Source organism: Python bivittatus, unplaced genomic scaffold (assembly GCF_059951505.1).
Source record: "Python bivittatus isolate LINGU-HERP-01145 unplaced genomic scaffold, Pbiv_v1 ctg000850_np1212, whole genome shotgun sequence".
Lineage (NCBI taxonomy): Eukaryota > Metazoa > Chordata > Lepidosauria > Squamata > Pythonidae > Python > Python bivittatus.
In genome coordinates this window covers 33,303,861-33,329,461 of record NW_028277112.1, presented here as the reverse complement: position 1 = coordinate 33,329,461, position 25,601 = coordinate 33,303,861, and positions in this window count along the sequence as shown.

Below are 25,601 nucleotides of genomic sequence, written 5' to 3'. Positions count from 1 at the left end.
TGACCATTTACACTTTGTAACTGTAAAGTTTCTTAAATCTGGCTTTGCTTAAAAACTATATCAGAGACATTTGAATTCTTCTCCCCCCACCACATGTACAGTTTTCACAATTTAAATCACCCAGACTATCTCTAAAAACTCTGAAGTGGTGGTTTTAGAGGAGATTTAATTTTTTTTTAAATGTATCCCAAATAGAAGGTTCAACCTTGTGTGTGTTAACATGATTTGCTTTGTTCACAAAAGGGCTAATTCAGTCTCCTCTTGCTCCTTCATCTTTCTCTAATACATGTCAAGTGATTTCCATGTATTTCCAAACCCTTTTTGTAGGTGCTTAAGCAGCAAAGTCTTTGGAGATGATCTGTCATCAGTACTCTCCTGAGTTCTGTCTTCTATTTTTCAGAAATAGGAAGACTCTAGTACCTCCCAACCTTTTAGCTCCAATCCATCCCCCCTCAACTACACCTGATTTTAAATGCACAGATATTTCACAATACAACCACTCTGAGTTACAGAAAGCCTTTGGTGATTGGCACAAGATGGGCTCTTATGGAACTTTACTTAGTCTCCACCACCCAACCCATATCTTTGCATCAGGATCTGCTCACCTAGTTTACAGGAGTAAAGATTACATTGCATTAATACATTCTCCATTATCCTTACCTGTCAAACAAAAACTCAGAGTTTCAATGACACTGGTACCCTAAAAAGAAATCTAATATTTCAGTCACATAGAAATTAAAAATGGATCAAGGCTTAATTTTCAGGATGCAATTTCAGTCTCCATGAACAGTAAACAAATGGGCACAAAAAGATCGTGAATGAACTTCAATCAAGTGTTGTTGTAAACTCAGTAAATGAAAAAAAAAGTTAGTTTTCTTTTATTGCTAACAACCTGGTAATATCTTAATTTCTAAGAAAAAAACCCCTGCCATCTATCTATCTATCTATCTATCTATCTATCTATCTATCTATCTATCTATCTATCTATCTATCAGATTGTGAAAGAAGACATTAAACATCAAGGGGGGAAAAAGTCAAGATCCCTTGAAAAGGGAATTTCAACCTTATTACAAATTTGGGCTCATTATTTCAGGTAAAATTGCCACTAATTCTCTGGAAGATCCTGTTTAATTTCCAAACTGAGATTGACACCCCACCAGTGTATCCTCAGTATGCTGTGAAGCTTCCAGAGGTCCTTGCAAGCTAAGTTGGTCAACTTTCAGCTTGCTTGCTGCCACAAAGAAAATGCTATGAAGACAGGTTTTGCAGCATTTTTTCTGGAGCTACGGGGTTTGGTTTCACAGTGATGGGAATGATCCACCTCATTCCATTTCTTGGCTCCTGGGAGTTCTACTGTATTTTCCCTCTTGAAGACAAGGCAGAAGGAAGTGTCAGACAGGGAAAGAGGGGGAAATGGGAATGTCAGAAAAGGAAGAAAAAATGGGTTGCAGCAGTATCTTCCCTTACATATTATTCCTAAGAGTGTGTGTGTCTTGAAAGCAACAACGTTTGACCGCCCAGTTGTAGGAGGTGCTGGGTGAGAAAGTTTTGAATGACAGCAACATAGCTTCTCTAAAAAGCCAAGAGTAATTAATACCCTGGAAACGCCCCAGGATTTGTCACTAGAAAGTTCAATAGCAACATCCAACATAAGCACAGCCTCCAAATGAAGCTGAAAAGAAAATCAGTGCTGGCCAGAGGCCAGCTTTTCACACTGTGAACTCTCTGTGACAGAACATGGAGCAAGTTTGTGTCGTTCATTTCATGGCATTGAAGGAGGAAATTGCCATTATCCATCTTAAGCCTTTGGGGATAGAGTAAAGGATATATCAGAACAAATTAGCAATAACCTTTGTTATCTCCTCTGCCACTCTATTTCATCCTGCTTTGCCATCTGCTAACATTCCCCCAAATCAATCCTGCTTCTAGTCCATTTTAGTTTACTCTTGTGACACCTGTCTGTCTTCATGCATTTGAAAAATCACCCTTAATCTTTTTCCATTCTTTTCACACAGGTAACATAATGTGAACCAGAACCAGCTATATGCATTTCAGTTAACCCATTTGTGAAATGAGGTTTTCCAAGATATAATACTCACCCAGGAATTGCACTGTGATATAGTCTGCAGAGCTGTATGTCAACACTGAAATAGAAAGCTGATTCACACTTCCAGCTTGCCCCAGTGTGAGGCTGGGCCACCCACCATCTGGGGCTGGCAGGAATGGAAGACATTAGCTGCCTGGGAAGTGATCTCCACCTGAATTTTCTTGCTGCATATCAAAAATAGTGTTTTCCCCCCCAGCCACTGTGCCAGCAGGGCAGCCCAGCCCACCTATTGCTCTCCCTTCCTGCTCTGGTGGGTGCCCCAGTCCCTGCTCCCTGCCTTGGTCACCCATTCCATACTAGGCTGCTGGGCTGCCTGTCATGCAGGTTGGACCTTGGCTCTTTGTGTTCTGTTCACATTAAGCACCTGTAGTGGAAGCATGAACTACTGGCTGTTTCTGTTTTTTTGTTTTTGACAGGATCAGCAAACTAAAGGTGAAATGGTGGCCATTTCTTTGTTTTTTGCTTTTAGCTGGATAGAATTGACAAGATGTATGCCAGTTTTCCCTTCTAGCCTAAATGACTTGAAGGACTACAGGTGGTCCTTGTTTAACGACCACTCATTCAGCAACTGTTCGAAATTACAACAGCACTGAACAAGTGGTAGTTACAACCAGACCTCAGTGTCCAACAGTCACATGATTGCGATTTGTGATCTTCTGTGCTGGCTCTCCACAAGCAAAGTCAATGGGGAAGCCAGCAGGAAGATGGAAGTCATGGTCACCTGAGATCTTTGCTTAACGACCCATATGTCCTCGTTTAATGATGGCAACTAGGACTGCTGGAGCTGCCATCACTAAGCAGTGTGGTCACATGATTTTTTGACTTATGATCGTGTTGCTTAATGAGTTTCCAGTCCTAATTAGTGTCATTAAACAAGGACTGCTTGTATAAAATTGAGGCTTTTTTGTTGTTTTTTAAACTGGATGAAATTAACAAGAATTCTGCCAAGTTTCCCTTTCTCGTGAAGTGACAGGAAGAACTGTAAAACTAATGTCCTCCCACCCACCCCCAGCCCCCGCCAGATCTCAAAAGACATACCTCATAAAAAGGAAGGCAATTGGAGCTTGCTTTCCTGGCAGAGGTGGGAGGAAAGAAGAAACAAGGGAGTCCACTAGTTGGGGGCCATGTTAACTATGGTCTGGACAGAACACCTGGCCATCACTGTGGCCAGAGTGGAGAACTGGATTCATTTCCAGCTGGTTCACTCACCAGGGACAAACAGCTGAAAGTTGCAATATGGAAAACCCAGGGATGGTCCTATATAGGACACAGAGAAAGGAGCAGAGAGGATTTTCCAATCCTGGACCAATCTATCCTTTGAACAGCTTTCTGATGCCACAAATCCTGTACACGGGCATAGTTAGGGAAACATATTGATAGTCACCAAAACTGACATTAATAACATTCATAATTTAAACAATAGAGAAATCTCAGAAGATTGCAATTCCCATAAAATATCAGTGAACTTGTCTGCAATGCCATGAAACAATGCTGAAATCTCTCAGGAGCTGACTAAAACCTTATGAAATCTCAGTAAAATATTGCAAGGTTTTGTCAATCTCATATGAACTCTGATGAAAATTGAGCTATTCTATGCAAGATCATGAGATTACCAAAATCTTATGAGATTTTGCTATCTTGTGATCAAACAAGACTTTGGAGTATGATCCTTGGTAAGAACAACAGTGTCAACAGAAACCACTGGATCAGTGTGCATATCACTTACGTTGCTGGGAAACCACTTTCATTGAAAAAGCATGGGAAAAAGAGCTTGTAGAAAATAGATTATGTAGGAAGAAATAATGCTAAGGGAATGGGTTGGGAAGTGTGCTGTACATTGCATGAGTGAGCCAACATCTTAATAGTGAGATAAAATGCTCGTATATATTGGACCCAACAAAAAATGCAAAGGGATAGACTTAAAGTCATGAGACCCACGGGATCACTAAAGAGACAAGCTCTGAATTATTTGGGACAGTATGATGCACAGACTTGTTTTTCTCATTTGAAGCAGAGTCGACTGGACTGGATTTCACTGTGTATTAATCAAAGCAATACATGTCTTTATTTTTCTATTTCTCTTTCCAGCTTATTTTACATGGCATTTTCAACAACACCATTCTCTTTTTGACTGTTAATAGTTATTCCACTGTGCCTCTGAAGAACTGGTTCCTTGGTTTTTTTTTTTTTTTTTCCTGTTCCTGTCATTCTTTTATTTACACTGTAATTCTTTGTAAAGTACTACATTAATTTATGGCTCTCATAATTTATACCCATATTTATAGGATATATTTCAATATGGCCCTCAGTGTTATGTTTTTATAGTAGTTAATATCATTCTTATGTCTGTTCTCAGGCATTTTCTTTTTAACTGCTTTTTTTTTTAACTTGATTTTAAAAAAAACATCTCAAAGGAATTTTAAATGGCTTTCTCTCTGCAGTTTGGAAAGTGAGAGATTGAAAAACATTTGTTGTACAGTAGTCCCTGGGTTAAGAACAACTGGCTTAAGGATGACCCACAGTTAAGAACGGAGCCTGTTATAGCAAAATTTGAGTTAAATACACAATGGTTTGAGTTGATTACACAATACTACTTATACAGTATTATAAAATAATACTGCTCCAGCTTACATGCAAATTTAAGTTAAGGACAGACCTTGGGAATGGAACTGGTTCTTAAACAGGAGACTACCTGTATTTTTTTGAATTTGTATTTTGTATTTGTAGCCAGTGGACTGCCTACAGCATTTTGCTTGAGGCGAGACAGAATCTCATACCTAAAGGGACAAAAAACATCATTCTTGCAAGCAACTTTTTGAGTTGTTTGATACAGAATGGGCAGAGCATGAATGTTTTTCCTTAGAAAAGTATTTCAGCACAGCTGCTGCTCTTAACTGTCCCATATGGTTGTATTTTTAAGTATGGCTTGAACTTGAAGCAGTTTCCATTTCTAAAAATTCTTCAGCAAAATCATCTTTCCAATAATAATATTCATATGTGTGCCTTTGCTTCTCATGTTTTCCCCCCTAATTAATTAATCTCTTAAAACATCTTGCCCTTACCCTCCTGCTTTTCTGCACTGGCATTTTTTCTGCCATGATTCTTAATGGCCTTAAGAGTGTGGAAAGGTTAGGCTACCTTGTTTTTATTTCAGAGAACTTAGACCTGTGTTATTATGACAATGTGTATAAAATGTCATGCACCAGATGTGGTGTCTCTCTGCATTACATACTCAGCCTGATTGCTGTATGTTTAATGCACTCATTGAAAGAGATTCCTGGTCTGCTCCATGGCTCTTTGGTTCTCATTGCAAGGTTTAATAAATGGCTGAATGATTAGTGAGTGTTATCATTTGCACAGCTGCCAAGGAATGAAACATATGCTATGCATGGAGGGGTATTCAGGTATATATGATCATCTCCTTTCTCCTTTACCCTCCTTCCTGCCAGAAAACAGAAGTCCATGACACCGTGTGGTTCCCCACCATACTGCTGGCCTGAAACAGGATTGAGAAGGTCCTCCATGCTTTCTGAGCAACCAGTACACATTCTTTACAGAAAAGCTGCTCCCTATATTCAATTTGCACTTCAGCCAGTCAAGATCACATCTGACTTGGGAATGTATGTTCTTAAGAGGGTTGAGATTATTTTCAAGGAAGTTTTCCTCTGCAGCTTCCTCAACTACAGCTGTTAGTAAGAACTGCCATTAAATGTTGTAGGGTGAGATTGTTATGTGCAAGGTGCCAGCCAGCCTTCAACCAAGCCCTCCACCAATAAACTTCCTTGAATTTTCCCTTTTCTGTTTTTGATTCCACTCCCCTTGAGGTTTTTCCTGTCCCTGAAATCTTACTACATTTGCAAGTGCTGGTTTTCCCCTGGACTTGCTGATATCTCTTTCTTGGACATGGATGGTAATGTTTTGGTTATATAAATGCTCACAGATAATTAACAGGTGGCATAGAATTGTTTCCTACAGCATTTCTAGTATAAGGCAGAATATGCTGTAAAATAACAACAAACAGGATATATCATTTTGTTATAAACTTCTCAATAACCCTGCTGACTGGAGAAGAGAAAGAACCACAAATTAATTTGAAGCAACAGGGAAGAGAGAACTCTTTTAACTGTACTAACTTAATCATATCCCAAGTAGAAGGTCCAACCCTGTGTGTGTTAACATGTGCTGCCTCTGTTCACAAAAAGGCTAAATCGGACTGCTTTCGCTCCTCCATCTTTCCCCAGTACATATCAAGCAATTAGCTGCAAATAATTGGGAGGAAAATTTGGTTTGGGGGTGATGGCTTATTTTACCAAATGCTGAAAATGAGAAAGAGCCTGGTAGAACTTTTTAAGAACAACCCATTTTGGTTTTAAGGTATAAAGTCTTAAAATGTGCTACCAGATTTTTTCTGATCTTTGGCTACCCTAGACTAACATAGGTCTCTTTGTTCAATGTCCACCCAATACTGGTAAAAAGTTGCTTTGGTGTTTTTTTTTAGTAAGATGGGTTGCTATTTTCTCTTCTGGTAGATGGGTGTTTTATGACTGTTCATGGCTATCATGGCAGTCATTTTGTGAATAGCCAAGCCATCCTTCAGGACAGACATTTTGTCTATGTGTGAGAGAAATCTCTTAAGATTTAAATATAACAATGTTGAAACCTCTTGCAGTGATGGGCTATTGTACTTATGGCAAATAGTGACAAAGTTTCTCTGCTTAATCAGAGTTAGGGCAGGCAAAGACACAGGATTAAGGAAGCATGGTTAAAGGAGGTAAAGACCTGAGTGGTGGGGCTGATACAGAGCAAAAGACCAGGTAAGATGTGATCAGAGACATTGTGAGATACAACAGATAAACATTACATATGTGTGATGGTGAGGAATTCCTGACACGTTCATGTTGATCTGAAATATGGTATCAGTGGTAAATGAAGGACTGAAAACAAAAGGATTTCTCTCTTTTCTGGAACAAGACAAAAGCGGTCTTCAGAGCCATACTATTTGTCTTAACATGCTGCCTGCACATTTTGTTCATTTTTCTGGGTTCACACAGGGACACAGCAACCATTTCCATAATTTAGTGCCAGCCATTCTCCCCTTGATGCCTTTTAAATATACTGGGTGACAACTCTCACTATCCCCAGCAAACACAGCGGTGATGGGAACTGTAATCCAACATATCTGGAAGGTACCTATATGAAGCTGAAAATTAAAAAGTAACTTATTGGTGAGAATTTAATAGAATGAATTTATCCCATCAAATACATAAGACGAGTTCTTTCTGCTACAAAATTCTGGAAGCACATTGCCGATACAAAGCCAAAACTGCCTAGGGCAGTATATCAGCTACCCTTAAATTCTTTTATTAAGCAGGAGGCCAATTTATGCCTTTGGTTCTAAAACTATTTCAGGCAAGGTATGTGAACCAGTTGCTTTATGTCTTTCAGTTAGGTATTTAAAGACTGTAGATAACTAGAAAGGATGCAATCCAATTTTTTAAAGAAGTATACTATTTCTGCCATGATGCCTGCCAGTTGTAGCCCTCAAAGTGTGCCAAATGAAGCCAAGATTTCATAAACTGAGATGAGGCTATGAGCTAATGTTTTCAGCTTTGCATTCAGATTATTGCTTTCCCCACTGGGGCTTGAATCCTTCAATACATTGGAACAATTTTCAGTATATCTGGGAAGCAACACAGGAGACCAGTGTGATTTTGCAAAGTGAAAGAGATTATTAGTCAGCATATAAAATCTGTTGATATGCAATCCAATTAAAGTAAGCTACCTAGACAATAAAGTCAATATGTGCCCTTTAATAAGGAGAGCTTCACTGAAGCGTTTCACTGATCTTATACTGTCACCTATAGAAAACAGGGCTGTTCAGTGCTTCAGATTCAGTTTAGGAAAGGAGCTTCTGAACACATGGAAACACAAATGTAGCAACTCTCTGTGAGTCATTAAAGCAGCCACATCTATTTTCAGGATTTCAGGCTAGTGGCTACTACTAACAGGAAAGCATTTATAGAAGCAGGTGTTAATATCTTCTGTTGATCCTTTTAGATAGAAGATTCCAGTGCGTTCCATACTCATATAAGACCTGCCCACTTGGAGTAAAAGGTTAATCTCTATCATTCATGTATTGTTTCACTTCACTTATTACAGAGAATTTCATTTAGAAGTTATTGTTCCCTCTTTTAAGATATTAGATAGGACTGAAGATTATCACACTTGCTTTCTTTTAGGAAATTAGGGTTTGAAAGATGAGAGAAAGAAACAAATATTGTGGTTGAGATTATTCAGTTCATAAGGTGATTATACAGATATATACTGTAGTGGCTATTTCTACTGCAGAACAAGATTGGTTGAATTCTGTACTGCATACTGTTTTCCTTCTCTTTTTACATGCTGATCAATGATTGCAAATAAAGTTACCCACTTACCCATCCTTTAGTACAGGGTTCCTCAAGCTCAGCAACTTTAAGATGGGTGGACTTCAACTCCCAGAATTCCCGAGCCACCCATGCTGGCTGGGGAATTCTGGGAGTTGAAGTCCACCCATCTTAAAGTTGCTGAGCTTGAGGAACCCTGCTTTAGTACTGTATATTTGTTCTTCTTTATTCCATTGTGGTAGCTGGCTCTTGTCATTGATTCCATGGAATAAGCATTCTACCATTTCCTAATTTAATCCTTTATGAGACTTGAGTTAATCATTTTATTAAATCGTGGCATCTTTCACAGAATCACAGCTGTATAAGGTATTAGGTGGTCCTCTAGTCTTTGAAACAAACATTTCTTCCCTCATTCCTTATTGAGTTAAAGTGTCTGTGAGATGCATAGTGTTCCCACAGAAGTTAAGAAGTACAAGGCTTATCAAAACCAGTTAGCACTTAATTTCTATGATTTATATCCTCTGTACTTGTTATCCTGTCATTTTAAAGCATGTGGAATCTGTTTTCATGGTCAGTCTTTTCCATAAAAATACAGAATTGTCTTCCATATGCCTTCTGTATATTCTCCTATATATATCACATGTGTTTTAACCTCAAGCCTGGCTTTGAAGAGAGAACCCTGGTTGTTTGCGCAATTGTTCCCTCACCAATGCACAGATGTATGGATATGTTTGTCAGGGCGGCTCTCTCCCTGGAATGTTGCTGTGGACCTCCCAAGGTGTCACTTCTGTGGTCTGTGTGCAAGCCAGGAAACTGAACTGCATGGACAAGTAGCTACAAGCAGCTATATAGGATGGGTACAACTACAGAGACAGCAGCAGCCGCACTGGAAAATATGCTAAGAAACTAAGCCATGCCAATATCCTTGACCGAAATGGGAACAACCACAAAAGCAGTGGCTGTACTTAGAATAATATGCATAAAGGAGGCTTAATTCCAGTATAAACTGTGGCCTGTCCAAGGAACATTTAGAGGAGAAAGTGCTAGGTCAGGTGCGGGAAGTTTGTCCTCCCTATGTTGCTGAACAATAATTCTCAGTAGTGCTGGCCTGCATGACCAATTAAGAATTGTAATTCTGCCATATCTGGAGAGTCACAGATTCCCTTCTCTTCTTCAAAATGATCCAAGAATGACAATAAATAAAGAACTGAAACCTGCCTAAGAATGGAAGACTACCAAGCTAACTGCAAACAGAGGCACTTTTGATATTGTGCTTGCTGATGTTTACACAAGAGGTGGGGAAGCTATTCTTCATATTGTCTTGAACTGCAGCTATCAGCAGTACCAGTCATCATGGTCGATAGTGAGGGTGCTGTGGTCCAACATCTGGAGATTCTTAAGGTTCTCAACCTTGATTTACATCGTCGGACTAATAGCACTTTTGAAGCAGGATATTTTTATGAGGGCTGTGGGGTTAATAGAAAAGTTTAACTCTTTCATCCATACCATGGTCCAGATCCAAATCTAGATCTTTGATTTTGCTTTGATTTTTTTTGAGGGGGGGTGATAATACGATAGGGGAAAGAAAGAAAGAAAGAAAGAAAGAAAGAAAGAAAGAAAGAAAGAAAGAAAGAAAGAAAGAAAGAAAGAAAGAAAGAAAGAAGGCAGGCAGGCAGGCAGGCAGGCAGGAAGGACGGAAGGAAGGAAGGACGGAAGGAAGGAAGGAAGGAAGGAAGGAAGGAAGGAAGGAAGGAAGGAAGGAAGGAAGGAAGGAAGGAAGGAAGGAAGATGTACACATTTAACATTAACTGTTCTTTGCTCCAGAACTATGTTGAGGTTTTGGGACTAATCTAAATTATTCCATAGGCAAACTTGCAACATTTGAGTTTTAAGATTTCTTTGACTTATCATTATGCATATCCTGAAACAATATTTCTTAAGCTATATTGATGAACAATGGATGATTATGACTGTGCTTCATGGTAAAAAAAAAATAGAGGTGATGAATGAAAGATGAACCACCTTTTGACTTACTAAACTAAGGAAAGGGAGCTGGTCTTTGCTGGAATTGTCATTAAAAAGAAGGCAAAGAGCTAATGTTGTTTTCTGCAGGAAATCTTATAGCATTTTAGATTCCTTAGGCAATTAGATGGGGAGCAGGAATCCCCTGGAGCATGGATTCTTTGCAGCTTTCATCAGCCCCTGTGAGCGTAAAATATTCTCACCACTTGGAACGTGGGTATATTTGCCTAAAAAGAATAAATCAGGTGGATGGTTTCATGTGTATAGGTTGGGATGTTCTTTCAGAAGTTATCATTATTCATCCTGCTATAACTTCAGGCATCTTTCTGGGATCACCTAGCCAAACTACATTTTAAAAAGACCACTAAAAATGGCATCTTCAACACATACACACATCTATATCTGTCAAAAGATCATCTACTCCAGTATTAACATCTAATAATCTTTCTCTTCCCAAAGCCTCATGTACATCCAACAAATGTTATGTCTTAAATTCTTCTTTCTTTTCTCAATGACTTCATGTGCTAGCTATCTGACTTCATGAATAACTACAATAAATGTGCAGTGTGGAAATACTGTTATAAGTCTACAAGGGCATTCCCGGGCTTTGTAAAGCATTGCATTGAAAGTAAGTAAAAGGTGTAATTATTCTGAGACATTGAACACAATCCTGTTTTGAACATATTTACCCTGTTGGGTTTTTTTAAACTTTGCTTGGACAGTTATAAGAAAGCGACTCCAAAGATGAAGCACCTTCTATATCATGCTCCGGTGCTTTGAGGGGAAATTCTGATTATCACTGTACATATTGTATATTATTTTTATTACATTTAGCTCATCGTATTTAATTCATTATTTATATAAGATTGAGCTGAGTGGCTTATGTATTATCATCATCATCATCATCATCTTGGCCTCATCGGTTTGCCTAATCTAGTTCTGAACAAATGAATAACGTTCACCATGGTTAAACAACATCATAATTGAAATAATCCAACAAGGACAATACAGATGAGGAAGGGGAAAGACTTTATAAAGCTTTTATGTGCAGTTTTATTGCTGTCATATGACAATCTAAATATTTTTCACACAGCTTCTGCACAAAAATGCTTTTCTGTGTAGGAGTGTTTTCAAAACCCCCACAAGTTTCTCTTTCTGTATCAGGTTATCAACAGCCTGGTCACTTTGCTTGATTCCCTCCCTGACCAAGGGATATAATCTGACTTTTGCAAGCATCAAACTTCTCTCCTTGTTTATTTTGTTGGGAATGCTGCCTTTACAAAATTTCATATATGCATCCTCATAATTGCATTTGGAAATTCAATTTGCTTGGATGCAGCAAACAAGCTGAAGTCAGAGTGAAATGCAAGGAGATTTCCTTCCCTAAATATTTACTTCAATTAGACAGTCTGTTAAATTTGCCTTCCATCCGCTTTGGTGCCAGTCTGTTGCCAATTTGTTTCTCATTATTCAACACAGTGGAAAATTATTACAGTGAGATAAATGTGGAATCCGCAAGTCAGTGATGTATCTGTCATCAATTATAGTTGTTTTCCACAAAATCTAAGCTTTTATGATTTAAAGGGATAAAGAATGAACTGTGCTAGTTTGTACCCCCTAGGAAAAAGAAAAAGGGGGTAGGGGGAGCTAGTCTCTGTTTATTTGCAATGAAGACTGAAATACGGAGTAGTTTTTATATCGGGCAGTAGAGTTTAATGCCATAACATCTGATATGGCAGAATGCTGGAGAAATAGTTAAGAGGCAATCAAATTAGACGAGAGTCACTACCACCCTCTTGACCTTTTGGACCCCCCTGCAGATGCCCCCGGGTGGACATGTGGTTTTGTTATGCATTGATTGCACAGTGATCAACAACCACCTAAGGCACATTGCTCATGTTTAATGTGTGGATCAGGCAGTAGCCTGCATCTATGAAACCAGTCCTTTAAGGTTTCATACATACCTTTTTATTCTTCCCAACCCAACAGAATGTTGGAAAGAAATTATGTAGAGGGGCTAAGTTTCTGCTGTCCATTTGTCAGAAAAAAATTGAATTGAAAGGGACCAAATTTGATATGGAGTGAGAAGCTAGCAAATTCTGCAGAGAGGAAAACAAAGCCAAGCCCAAGAAAAAAAAATCTTTATGCATCTTTATGAGAGAGGCAATCGGGCAATGGCTTGGAATGTTGCCGACTGCTCCATTCTTAAGTCCCCTCCCTCCTTGGATTTACTATGAAGGGGGTGGACAGAATTCCAGAGGCCGTGTGTTGCAGCTTTCCCCACTGTATTTCCCCTGGAGTAAATGGCAATTTTCATAACATGTGATCAAGTCTAAGATCTCAGGGAAGGAATGGAATTCTTTTCATGCATCTAATGCTCCTTTCTGCTCCTTCTCAGCAGAGGGAAGTTACTGTGAGTGCCAATAGGAACAAAACTCCTTTGCCAAATAGCAGGCTTTAATAATGGTGGTGGATTATCATCAGGATTATAAGCAAAAAGAAATGATTGTCCTACTTTCCTGTTGGAATCCTCAGCAATTCCTAATTGCAGGTTTAAAAATGAAAGAAGTGTAATATTAAACCATGTATTTAATGTTGCATGTAATTCAGTGTTAAAATGTGGGGCACATACTACTTTCAAAATGGTGACCTGTAGGCGTTTTCACTGAACTCACAGTGGATGTCATGAGAATTAAAATCTTGAAGGATTTCTTGCTTTTTTAGGGGCTTTAATCAGGGCTGGAACAAGAGGCCAGGATCGCTGAAAAAGATCCAGCTCTCTCAAAAAGCTCATCAACCAAGACTCAACATTGCCAATTTTATTCTCATTTGAGCTACATTCCACAAAATAGCCTTCTTCCACCAGCTTCCTTTTGGACATGTTTGGTGACCATTTCTATCAACCCCACCAGCATGACTTTGCTTTGTGAGTGATGGGAATTTTAGACCAACAGATGTGAATGGCACCAGGTTGGGGAAAGGCGCCATACAATTTTTTTTAATTGACTTTTTTTAAAAAAATGGAATTTCCAGAGTGCTAAGTAAAAGTAGCTTATTTATACTCTTAACAATTGAATGCATTTTAATTAAGGTATTTTAATGTTTTAATATCAGCAGTAAACAACGTGGGCAGTCAACGATAAATATCTATTTAGAATTGTCTTTAACAGTTGGACAGTTTAGTTTCATTGATCTGAGACCAAAGGCCGTGCATACATTTTCCTCTAATTGAAGCAAAAATGGCAAAACTGCAAGAATTTTATTCCCCTTCTCTGGAAGATACAAGCAGTTCTCACAGTTTTTCTCCTCAGTATAAGCATGTATGGTGGGCGGGGGAAGAAAGGAGTTCTGTGTGTCTATGTACATACTGTATAATAGGCTATATCTTTATGTCTGCATATGTAAAGTCCCAGTCACTGTATTTACATGTTGTTAGTTGTAATTCCCAAAGACCTGGCCTTGTACTTGGTGTAGTCTTGGCCCCAAAGTTTGCACATTCTTTCTCTACACAGATCATTATATATGTGATGAAATATATATAACGTGCTTATGGAAGAAATGCTTTCTATTCAAGAAACATATGACAAATGGAAAGACACTGAGTTATGTTCTCAGGGCTGGGAGAAAGGTCTATTGTCTACTGTCCAAAAAGGTTTGTTCTTTTCCCCTGATTCTTTTGTTCCCTGTTAGTGTATTAATGTGGCTTTTCTGTTATTTACCTCTTTGACTCCTGATTGTTCAGAATATTAGTGTTTGAAAAAGTTCCCATTCCAACATATAAGTTACATTTGCACTGGATATTTTCTTCTGATATATCTTTTGACATGTCAGATCACAGCATGACTTTCTGTTCAGAAGACTCAATGGACTTTTTTTAATGCAATTTGTGATAGATTGAGATTTAACATATTAGGTATCCATTGATGCAGATTCAGCTTTGAAATATCATGTTTCCAGATTTGCTAGTCAAATGTTACATTCACATTAAAGAGACCCAGACCCTTTTAGGGAAGGATGGGCCAATAGAACTACTAAAAGGCTATTGTGATATATTAGCTGAGCATGTTGCAGATAAAATCGCTCATATTCACTCAAGGTTAGAAGTTGGCTGGACAGAGTCCCAAAGAGGTGCTCTCTACTTGAGATCACCTTTGCTATCTGTAGACTAAAGGCACTCAAGGCCCTGCCCCACGTGGCCTTGAGTGCAGCCAGAATAGGGATTGGAGGCTGGATCCAGGCTATAATAAACACCATGCTCTGGGAGGGGGGATGGCAATGTTGATGGACTCCCTCCTTAAGGGGCTGATCATGAACCCAGCTAGAGTGGACAACTATGGATCGGTCTACAACCTTTCCCTGTGCAGGTTGTTGAAAAGGTGGTGGGGGAGCAGTCACAAAGGACTCTGAAAGAAGCAGAATACCTAGATCCTTTTCAGTCAAGGTTCAGGTCTGGGCATGAAACAGAAACAGCTTTGCTTCCCCTCATCAGTAATAATGATGATACCCAGTTATATATCTCCAGGCAAATCATGAGATGTGATGAGGAGTCTTGACCTTGTGCATGGCAGCTGCAAGGGACTAAATGAGGAGAAACAGGCTCAAATGTAGCTCAAATAAAATGGAGTGGCTGTTAACTCAAAAGTTGATTGAGTCTGGGATAATATCAACTTTAGCTCTTGAAGGAGTTGTGTACCCCTAGAAAGAGCTGGTGTGGAATTTGGGGGTGCTCCTGAACTATATGCCTCTGCTAGAACAGCAGATTGAGCCTGTTGCCAGAAGAACTTTTGCTAAGCTATGGCTGCTGCCATAGGAGGTGGCTATTCCTGGAACAGGAAGTGCAATGGTCACTTATGTTTGGACTACTGTAATGTGCTCTACATGGGACTACTCTCAAAGGCCATCTAGAAACTACAATTAGTGAGCAATGCAGCAGGCAAAGCAATAACCAGAACTACTTAGTATAGCCAAATAACACCAGTATTGTGGAGAAGAAGTTGAAGTAGTAACAAATTTTGGACTAAGACAACAAATAATTCAATACTAGGAGTAAAGCCAAACTGCTCACAGGAGACATTAATGATGAAGCTAAAGCTTAGTTATTTTGGATATATAATGGAAAGGCAAGAGTCATTTAAAAGACTCTAATGCCTGGAAAAATTGAAGGTAATTGGAAAAGAGGGCAAGCTGGTTAGATGCTATCATTGATGACAGAAGTGTGAACTTACAAGAATTCAAAGAACCAGTTACTGACAGACAATCCTGGCAGAAGTGACTGAACTATAGAGTAATAGAAACTTTAGCTCCAAATTAAAAAAAAAAAAAAAAAGCATTAAAATTCCTGCTGCAGAAACCAGCAGGAACCAAATCTTGATCAAGACATTCTTGAATTATTTGATGGCTGGAATTTTGGAATGGTTTTCATATAAAATTTTACCCTCCATTGCTTATCTTTTCCTGTTAAAGAGCTACTCTATTTTTGTGTGAAAAAATAATAAACCAAAGTTCTGTCACAGCTGTGTCATGCTGTTTTACAAGGTCATAACTTGATCCCCTTGCTGGAATAACATATGAAGTCTTTATTTTTGAAGTCCCTCCATTTGGGGTTTAGATTACTGCTATATAAAACAGCATGATGGTACAGTTCCTCCTAAAAAGTGTTAAGTCACTCAAATATTTATTGTCCAACACTCTGATTTCATGTGATGTAATATTTATATTCTGCAAGTCACCATATAAATGGGTTTGCAATTGTAGCACCTAATAATTTACACGTGTGGAGCAACTACGAATCCTTTAAAAAAATTCTATTGTCTTAATTTATTGCCCACCCCCCCAGCTTATATGGTCTGTCACCTTGTTGGTATTTTAAGCCAAATGCTTACACTGAGAGTTTTAAAGTCTAACAATAGTTTCCAATGGAATCACCTTAGGAAAATGCTGATGCTAAATATTGGCCTGGGAGTTAGTATCACAAGGTTTTCCTGGTGTATTCTTTCTGTAAACTATTGATATTCCACTGGTGAACAGGACAATGAATGGCTGCTTGTTTCCATTCCCACTCAGGAATGAGAACATCTGTTATGATCCTTGGCAATTTCAGTGTTGCATCAGTGAGTGGCTGAACAAAGCAGGCAGGTGTATGTAGAATCTCCCTTGGTTGAGGAGTGAGAGAGCAGAGGACTTGCATACTCTGCCCCTTGGCCATCCATTTCAACAACCATTCTCTTTTGCTTGTTGTTTAAACATGGGAAAGATAAACAGTTACAAGATGAGATGGGACAAGAGAAGTTGATGGAAAAAAATATGAACAAATTATTTAAAAAATACATTGATCTCATGTAGCAAATTGGCTTTAAAAGTAAGATATCTCCCACACTAGCAAAAAGGCATCAAATCTGATATCACCTGCATATAAGTATAGAGGACACCTAGGATATGATGATGGCTTATGAAAACCCATTGTAAAAATCATGAGGATTCATTCATCCATGCATTGAATACAGTTTTGTGCTATGGTAATGCTTTAAATCATAGCTGTGATTTAATCCATAGAAATAAAAGTGATCTATGATTTGATGACACTTTTCAGGGAATCTCCTTTGAAAATTATACAACTCTCAATTATAGAAAATCCAGCTGTGCCTTTTCATTTCCCTGTGTTCCCTGTTTCACCCCTTTCTTCTGCTTTACCTCTTCCTCATTCTGCTTCTCCCCATCACTTTGTTCTCCTCCCATTCTTCTGGCATTTTCACTCCTGCCATCTAGTACTGGAAAAGGTGGACCACGTTTCTGTAGCAAAGGAGCTTGGGTCCTACTAGATGACAGAAATTTTATAATATCATCATGCACTGTTCCATTAAATAAGATTGGACCACAGTAGCTATCACATCTCTATGTGTATAGCAAAAATATTTCTGGAAGAAGGGGATTATTAGGAGTAGTAATGGCAAATTCTTTCACGTTAAACTTCTCTTTTCCAATAATGAGAGAATAAACCCAATGATCTAATTTCTATTTTGTTCCCTCCCTCCCTCCAAGGCTGTGTAATACTCATAGTTTTAAGAGTTGAATTAGAACAAGGATAAGGAGAGTTTGAAGCAAGGTGCAGATTTGGAATTGTGAGGGCACTCACAAAATGGCTTTAATGAGAGAAATGGCAAGTGACAAAACACCCTTTTACCAAAAACTGAAGTAGACTCCAGGATGTTCTCTAGCACTCTAGTGGCACAGTTATGAGGCCCAAAGGCATTACTGTAAATAAATATATTAGGGACTAATGCTTTGTTTTGTAGCTTCCAATTTATTGGTTGATGATTATCTACGATAATGTTTTCAAAAGTTCAGGTGGGATGAAAAGCTTGGTGAGCACCAGAAGAGTTTTCTGGAGGAACATTAGTGTCTGTGAACACCACATTGCCTACACCTGAATTCTGTTCTTTAAACAAAGGTTAGAAATTCTATGTGTTGAAATCCATCATATTTGGGGAGCATGGAGGAAAACTATATCTCTCTAGGTTTGTTTCATGGTAGTTCAGACTGAACAGATTTCTTTCCTGAATTTGACCTTAGTGGTTAATATTCATCATGGAGATTATACTTTGAAAAATGAATTGTGTAACAAAAAGAATTGCAGATGCCATATAACTTTCTGTTGCAGGTCTCTCCAACATTTTGTGGGCACATTTGAGACCATGACACAGATAACCTTGCAAAATGTCTTCTATGGAGTCTCCCTGACCATTTAGAAATTGCTGCCATGAGGGGTGAGACCAGTCATAATTGGCCCAGAAGACAAATAGGTAAGGAAGTCCATCTTGCCTAGTCTTTTCAATAATTTCCAGTTTTCTTTTTCTTTCATGGACAAGGGGGCCTACTTCCAAACAAAGCCATAGACTGTTGCCATCCTCCATTTTTATTTCTAATAATATCTATGGGTCTTATGTGGGGCCCACAGTCTTGAAATGAAAAATAATGCTGGAGGCTGGTACTTTCCTTGCAACGTACAAATTTCCCAATAATGTGTTTTTTGAAAAATCAAAAGAATCTTAAAAAACTGTTGGACAAAGAATATGGTGGAAGCCAAGGGATATATTCATGGACACAGATGTCCATGAGAACCAGGCTGGGGATCCCAGTTATTCTATGCCTGAAAAATGTTTTGTTTTTGTTTTTAATATGAACAACCTGTTTCACATTTCATGTTTTATTTAATTTTTGCATTATTCATAATTGATTTCAGAATACAGCTCAGGTGTGTATGTGCGTGTGTGTGTGCATGTGTGCGTGAGAGGGAGAGATGCTGGAATTAATAATTCTGGGTGAGAGATTGGGGTAGATTTCTCATATTGCTTGTGTTGTGTTGCTTCCATACTGTAATCTGGCTCTCTGCCCTAGAAGGCTCTCTTCCAACAGACAGAATCTTATAGACATGGTGATTCAACTTAAAGCTTCCCACAGCCACTTCTAGCTGACTTGGGAAAAGGAGGCTGAATGCTTTCGCCAGGAAAATATACACAGCTACATTTCCCACATGTGTATTATTATGACATCACATCAATCTGCAAAAGTTTACAACTGATTGGCAATTACAAGAGTTCTTAGACTTCTGCAAAGGACTTGTGCTAGTCTAGTGGAATTTGGGGTGTGTCCTCCTTCAATTTCCTAATCAGTTTGCTATCTAGCATGTGAGGGCTGGATCCAAAAGCATATTTTTGCCAGAAGAATGAATACCAGTGGTGTATTTAACTTTCTACCACTGCAGTCAACCATATATCCCCAAAATTGCTCCAGAGGACACTGTGGAGTAGATTTGGGGAGCATCTATGGGGGGTGGAAATGGGAGAGGCTAGAAAGGGAAACTACTCTTGTGCAAACCTGAATTCCTTCTCACAACACTGTAGTTTGTCCAACAACAACTCTTTAATAAGGGTGAGGAAGTAGCTACCACCCACACAATGGCTCATTTTTAATTTTTTAATATTTGCAAATGCACAATCCGTGCACCAAAAAGATGATGACAGCAGGCTAACACAGCATCTTCTTTTTCTGTGTGTGGGAGTGGGGGCGCAGGGGGATTTGTGTTACTCCAGAAGCTGTAGCAACTTAGGGGTTGGGATACTGAATCTTGTTTTTGGAACTCGCCTGTTGGTCGACTGGAGAGAGAACTCAATAGCTTATAAAGCTCCTTGCCCATTCTCAATTTTTCAAGGCCAGCATAATTATGAGGGGTGGAACAAAAAAAGAAAACTGCAATGTGGAATTGGCTCCAAGGTGAGAGCACCCAACATTTCTGGGTGTAGAGGGCAGAGGGAAAGGCATTGAGGGGCAGGAAGAAGAGCCACTATGAAGACAATGGTCAGATAAAAGAGGATAGAATCTCGGGCAGGGATGTAACCTGAATAAACATCTCAGACAAGCCCCTTCCTAATTCTCACAAAGATAAAGGGAGGGAGAGGGGAAGCACATTTAGACCTGCAAGATTCTGTTACTATAGCTTTACCATAAAAGTAGTACTGACGTACATGACATTGGATTCCTAGTCTGTTCTACCTTGAAGGGCTGACAGAATCACTATTAGAAATAGGGTTTCCCCCCCCTCAGTTTAGCCAGTTGACATGTAATCCGTTGTGTAAATAGCCTTACAATATTTCAAGAGGGAAGGTTTGCTTACTGTGATCTCTTGGGCCCACCTACTGTGATCCTTTGGCTTCATCTGCTATAAAATACTTTCTATGCCTTTAAGATGAATGAGCTTCTCTGGCCATCTCCTTAGTCTATCACTAAAACAATGTTGAAGTGCCATCAGGCTAATGGTTATATATTGGCTGCTACCTGCTATTTCATTGTATGCCTGTGGAACCCCACTGCCCACCCCAAATAGAGATTCTACAGCAGTGTTTCTTAACCTTAGCAACTTTAAGATGTGTGGACTTCAACTCCCAGAGTTCCCCAACCAGCATGCTAAGGTTGAGAGACACTGTTCTAGAAGATTAGTGTTTCTCAGGATTACAGCAGAGACAAGGTGACATAAATTATTGGCACTTCAACAGTACTAGTACTCCATCCTCCAAAGTAGGTTTGAAGAAAACTATGCACAACAATTATCTTTAAACCTACCAACTCTTGGGCATTTGACTCAAACTGAAAATCATCCGTTCCCCAGAAACAAATCACACAGAATCTTTTAAACAAGATTCATTGAAATGAAAGGAATAGGGTTACAAGAAATTTGGTAATGAAAATATTTCCCTCAAGAACCAATTTATCTCCTAATTCATTAGAGCAGGGACTTTGATCATGTCTTTCTCATCATGCCTTTATTATGAACCAGCAAGGAAGCAGGTCTCCTTACTGATAATGGATGAGCCTGCAAGGGCCTATTTACAAAAACGTTTCCAGAATTCTTATCAACATGATAATTCTTACATAGTCTCAAATTGCTGAGAAATGGGAGTGGATAATGCTGCTTTACTCATGTGCCACAGGTTTCATCGTAATAAAATCTCTTCATGTACCCCCTACCCCCTTCATGCAAAAGGGAAATAAAATAAATTGCCTGCACCCTTTTTCCAGGTCCTTCATGTAGTATTTATTTGTCTGGTTTTATGCAAAAAATCCCCCATGATTCTTATGAGTGTGAACTGAAACGGTATCAAAACTCCTTTTCCCTTGAAAGATTAGAAGCTCTGGAGGCAGGAGTTCCTACACACAGAAAAATGGACTGTCCACAGTACTCCATAAAGTTAATTTTTTTTAAAAAAGACTAGTTTTACTAATTTCTAATACTCTGCAGCTGAGCCAGAAATAATTTGGTTCAGTTCTCAAATGCAATTCTCAACCATTTTCTAGGATCACAGAGGTCAAGGGCTACTTACAAATCAGTGCAAAAACTTTATGTGGACATGCCTGCCCTCTATTTTATTGGCCTGGCCCCAGAAAATACTATTTGCAGTTAAAGCAAATATGTGTGGTTTAACATCTCATGTAATTTAGCCTTAGCATATGGCTTTGCTGACACATCTTGGATTTTCTTCTTTTAAAAAATGGAAGGCCTGGGCAGCAAACAGAATGACATTTAACTCCTCCCCAAACCATGCTCATAATACTTTCCCAATTCTTTTTTCAAGAGAAATTGCAGATCACTTGAAACAAATCCACCATTTTTAAAAAAGCTATTTTATTGCATTGAGTGCTCTTCATCCTTCCCTCCCTGCCTTCCTTTTCATTAGCTGTGGCATCAGCCTACTATGGACTGTTTCTTGATGCTCATATACACCAGAGCCATTTATACACTTCTGAGCAGCTAGTAAAAACTGGCTTCAGCACACTCCGCGGCTGCTGGAATCCAGGGGAGTGAGGAAGTTATATTTATGTTATATTTGCATTCCCCCCAAATTGGCATCAGTTCTGAACATTTCATTTCACAAATGAAGATCTGGCCACTGGGTTTGCTTCACTTCCCTCCCCCTTCCCTTTTGATATTTAATGCACCATGATGACAGTAATTACTAAAGCCAAAGGAACATTTGCAAGCTATCAAGAGGGGAAGAGCCACTCATACAATTAAATGGGAAACACTGTTGGGTCTCGGATATTTATAGAAGGCTAACCTGAGTGTCATTTGACTTTACCGGGAGGTCCGCTTGATTACTGATGCTGTGTGCTTAGGCCATGTGGTGCTGTCTATTGCATGCAGTCCTGAGAATCACAGCTTTCCTGCCCCATTTTCTTTTAACTTTATAGCTCACCACAGTAAGTGCAGCCCACCCAGAAAGCTGCTGAATGGTGGTTTTCTGTGTGTGTCCACATGCATATGAAGGTGAATGTTTGGGGAAAGCTCTTATCCATTTCTTTAGGAACCACTGCTATAGCACACAAGAAAGCTAGTTCTCCTTCAATCCATTCCTTCTGTCCTGCTTTCTATAGCTGACATCTGCAAATGTACCGTCTATGATGCTAACAGATTGCTATTTGAAACCAGGAGGCCTTTTTTTGAGGGAGCCACCAGGATGTGCACTATCAATTTTTGTGATCTTTACTTGGAACCTAGTGTGGATTAGTTTGTGTCTGGCTTTTTTTCTCCATACCACATGTTAAGCCACAGTTTGTTTTCTCCACTTGTTTAAAAAATCAAACAAAATGGCTGATCGGACATTGCCACCAAAGAAGGCAATATGTGTCAGTTTGCTTACAACCCACCAACAAAATCTGGAAAGACTACAATTTATACGATGCAATTTTGTTAGGCTGTAAGAGTCAGTTATGTATTATCATCATGGCCAGTGCTAATATACATTTTAAAGGAGTTCTAACCTATAAGGAGTTGCAATGAGATTCATCAGGTTCAAAGTCCAAGTTATTTCCCAAGAATTTTTGAAGAGTTTCAAGAGATCCTACCATGTTTAGCATAAGACTTTAACACTGATGAGATTTTTCTTGCTATAAAATGAAATAGATATGCACCATTCTTCAAATATTATAAATTGTCAGCTGATGAGACTAGATGTTTTTGAAGGGATCACTGAATTGATTCATTTGAAACTAAATTGGTATTTGTTACCATTCCTTTTGGAAAGAACATATTTATTGTTAAGTTTCTAATTCTATCTTCCCATTCCTTGTATTGAATGTATTAATCCCCATGATTAAAAATTACAAGGGTTGGGAAAAGAGGAGCAAGATAAGGGCCAAAAATGGTTTCTTCCTTTTCCAAATTCCTAAAGTAAACTTTGAATGTGGATTTGAGATAAAAGATACAAATTTCTTATTGTCAGGGAGGAATGAACTAACATGAAATTCTGTATAGATTATGCAATATAGTTTGCCAATAGTTATGCATAAATGAAACAGAAAAATTATCCGGCTAATGAAACCAAGTAATAGGCAATGGAACTGGGTGACTAAAGAAATTTAGTCACTTGAAATGCATCAATTTCAACAAGCAATGATAATGAAAAATCTTGCCATGACTTAAATTTTGTTTTTAATATTGGTTTCTTAAAGTAAAAGCTAGGTACATTGGAATTCTGTGTGGGATGAAGGAGAATATTCCAAGACAGGAGACTCAAAGTCTCTACGTTCTATTCAGAAATAAGACTTGCTGAAGTCAGTGGACTATTCAAGGTAAATAGGTATAAGATTACAATATTTATAAAAGAAAGGTGAATTTTAAAAAAATTAAGAAAAAAGAGACATAGAAACATTACAGTAGAAAGACTTACAGTTAGTTGTTTTTAAGGGTAGCCAGGTCTCCTTTCACAGGATCAACCCTCATCCCCAAGTGAAAGAGGAGAAATATTTGGTGAACTTTGGAGGATGAATTTGAATGTCTAAGAACTAGGCTGTGTCAGAAGCCTCGCAATCAATTAAACAGTTAATCAGTTTGCTTGCTTCGTTTCTGCCATTATGGAAAAGGGGGAGAGGGAGAGGACCGTTAAGCGCAGGTAGACTGTTATCGGGTTCTCAGAGACAACCAAGCTCGTACCAGCCTGAGACCCAGGAAGAGCTGAGATCACCAACAAGAAAGGGACAGACTGGGAAAAGGGGGGCAGAAGAAAAGGGAAATAAAGCACGTAGGCTTTTAGTCTTGGCAATGACCTAGAACTGTAGACTGCTCTTAATAAGGAATTCTTCTGTTTTGAAACCAGCCCATGGTTCAGCTGAGAATTTCTTTCATTGGGATCTGAGCCTGGCAGATTCTTACAGGCTGCATCCCACAGTTCAGGGCAGGGGGGAAGAGTCACTGTGGCCACTAGGATCCTGCACTGTGCCATGGGAAAGAGGATATGGAGCATCATCACAGACAGTGCGGACATTGAAGGCACACCTCACGGGATGCCAAAATCTGTTCTATTTTCCAAGACAAGGAGAGGAAAGTTCTTCATTGTTTTCAGTATTACATATGTAATTTGGAACATGGAGCCCAATGGAAATGTTGGTGAAGCTACGGTGAAATACTGTCCCTCACTTGGCCATTCTTAGGTCTCATTACCCATCCTCTGAGGTTTCATTGAGTTTTCAGGTATACTTTCATTGCTCACTTCATGAACTGTTGAACACATAAGCCAGTGATACTTGATCATCGAATGTCAGGGATCTCGGAGATCTTCTAGGACAACCTCCTGCCAATGTAGGAATCCACCACTGCTACATTAACTATGGAATAATATGAAAAAGTTTGGTGTCTGATCTTAAGTATTTTGTTCCTTTTTTCCTATTCCTTTCTTCTTTTGTATCATGGGTCTTTATTAGGAAATGTAAAATTTTTCAGAAATCTGGGAGTTAGTTAATATTTAAATTGTTATTTAGGTTATCTCTGATGATGTCTTTTCTGTACTATATGTCCCTAAAGTAGCTGCTGTTAGGATAGGGGACAGCAACTATTTATCATGAATGCTATCTTCTCTCTGTGTTAGTAATATAAAAGTAAATATAAGAGTAAGTTAGTTATAACAGAGAATGGGTTTATACTGTTAACCAAATCCCCCTTTTTCCAGTATAATTGTTTACTTTTCTATTAACCTCTTGAAGTTCCATAGTTTTTAGAAATTTTGGAGGAATCAGTAAAGGCTTCTAAGCCATTGACTTATTTTTATAAGAAGTAAAAGGAAGTTGATGAAACTCATATTAACTATTTATGGAACCTTTGGAATAATAAGCTTAAATAATTCATTCTTGTAAACCAGTGGGAAGTTACTTTAAAGTAAGTGAAATTAGTTTCTTTTGACCTTAAAATGAGGTTAATATCACAGATAATTCTATTTCAGGGCACCTCAGAGAATATTTAATAAGGGTCAGTTGGAATTGTCATGTTGTTGGAGATGTACATAGAAACTGAAACATTACCTCACAATGGCTGCTGGGTTTGTCTTATTGCATTTTGGCCTGAAATCCTCAAGTCTGATAACATAATGTTAAAGCAATTGTGGATTATTAAGACTTTTTAAGATATCAAGAACTGTGGACCTTTCATGCATTTGGATATGGTCCAAATAATTAACATTTAAGACTGAACTGTTGCCATGTGCTCGCTATCAATACATTTTTATTAGGTTTTTTCCAACAAAGGAACAAGGAGTTATTGATAT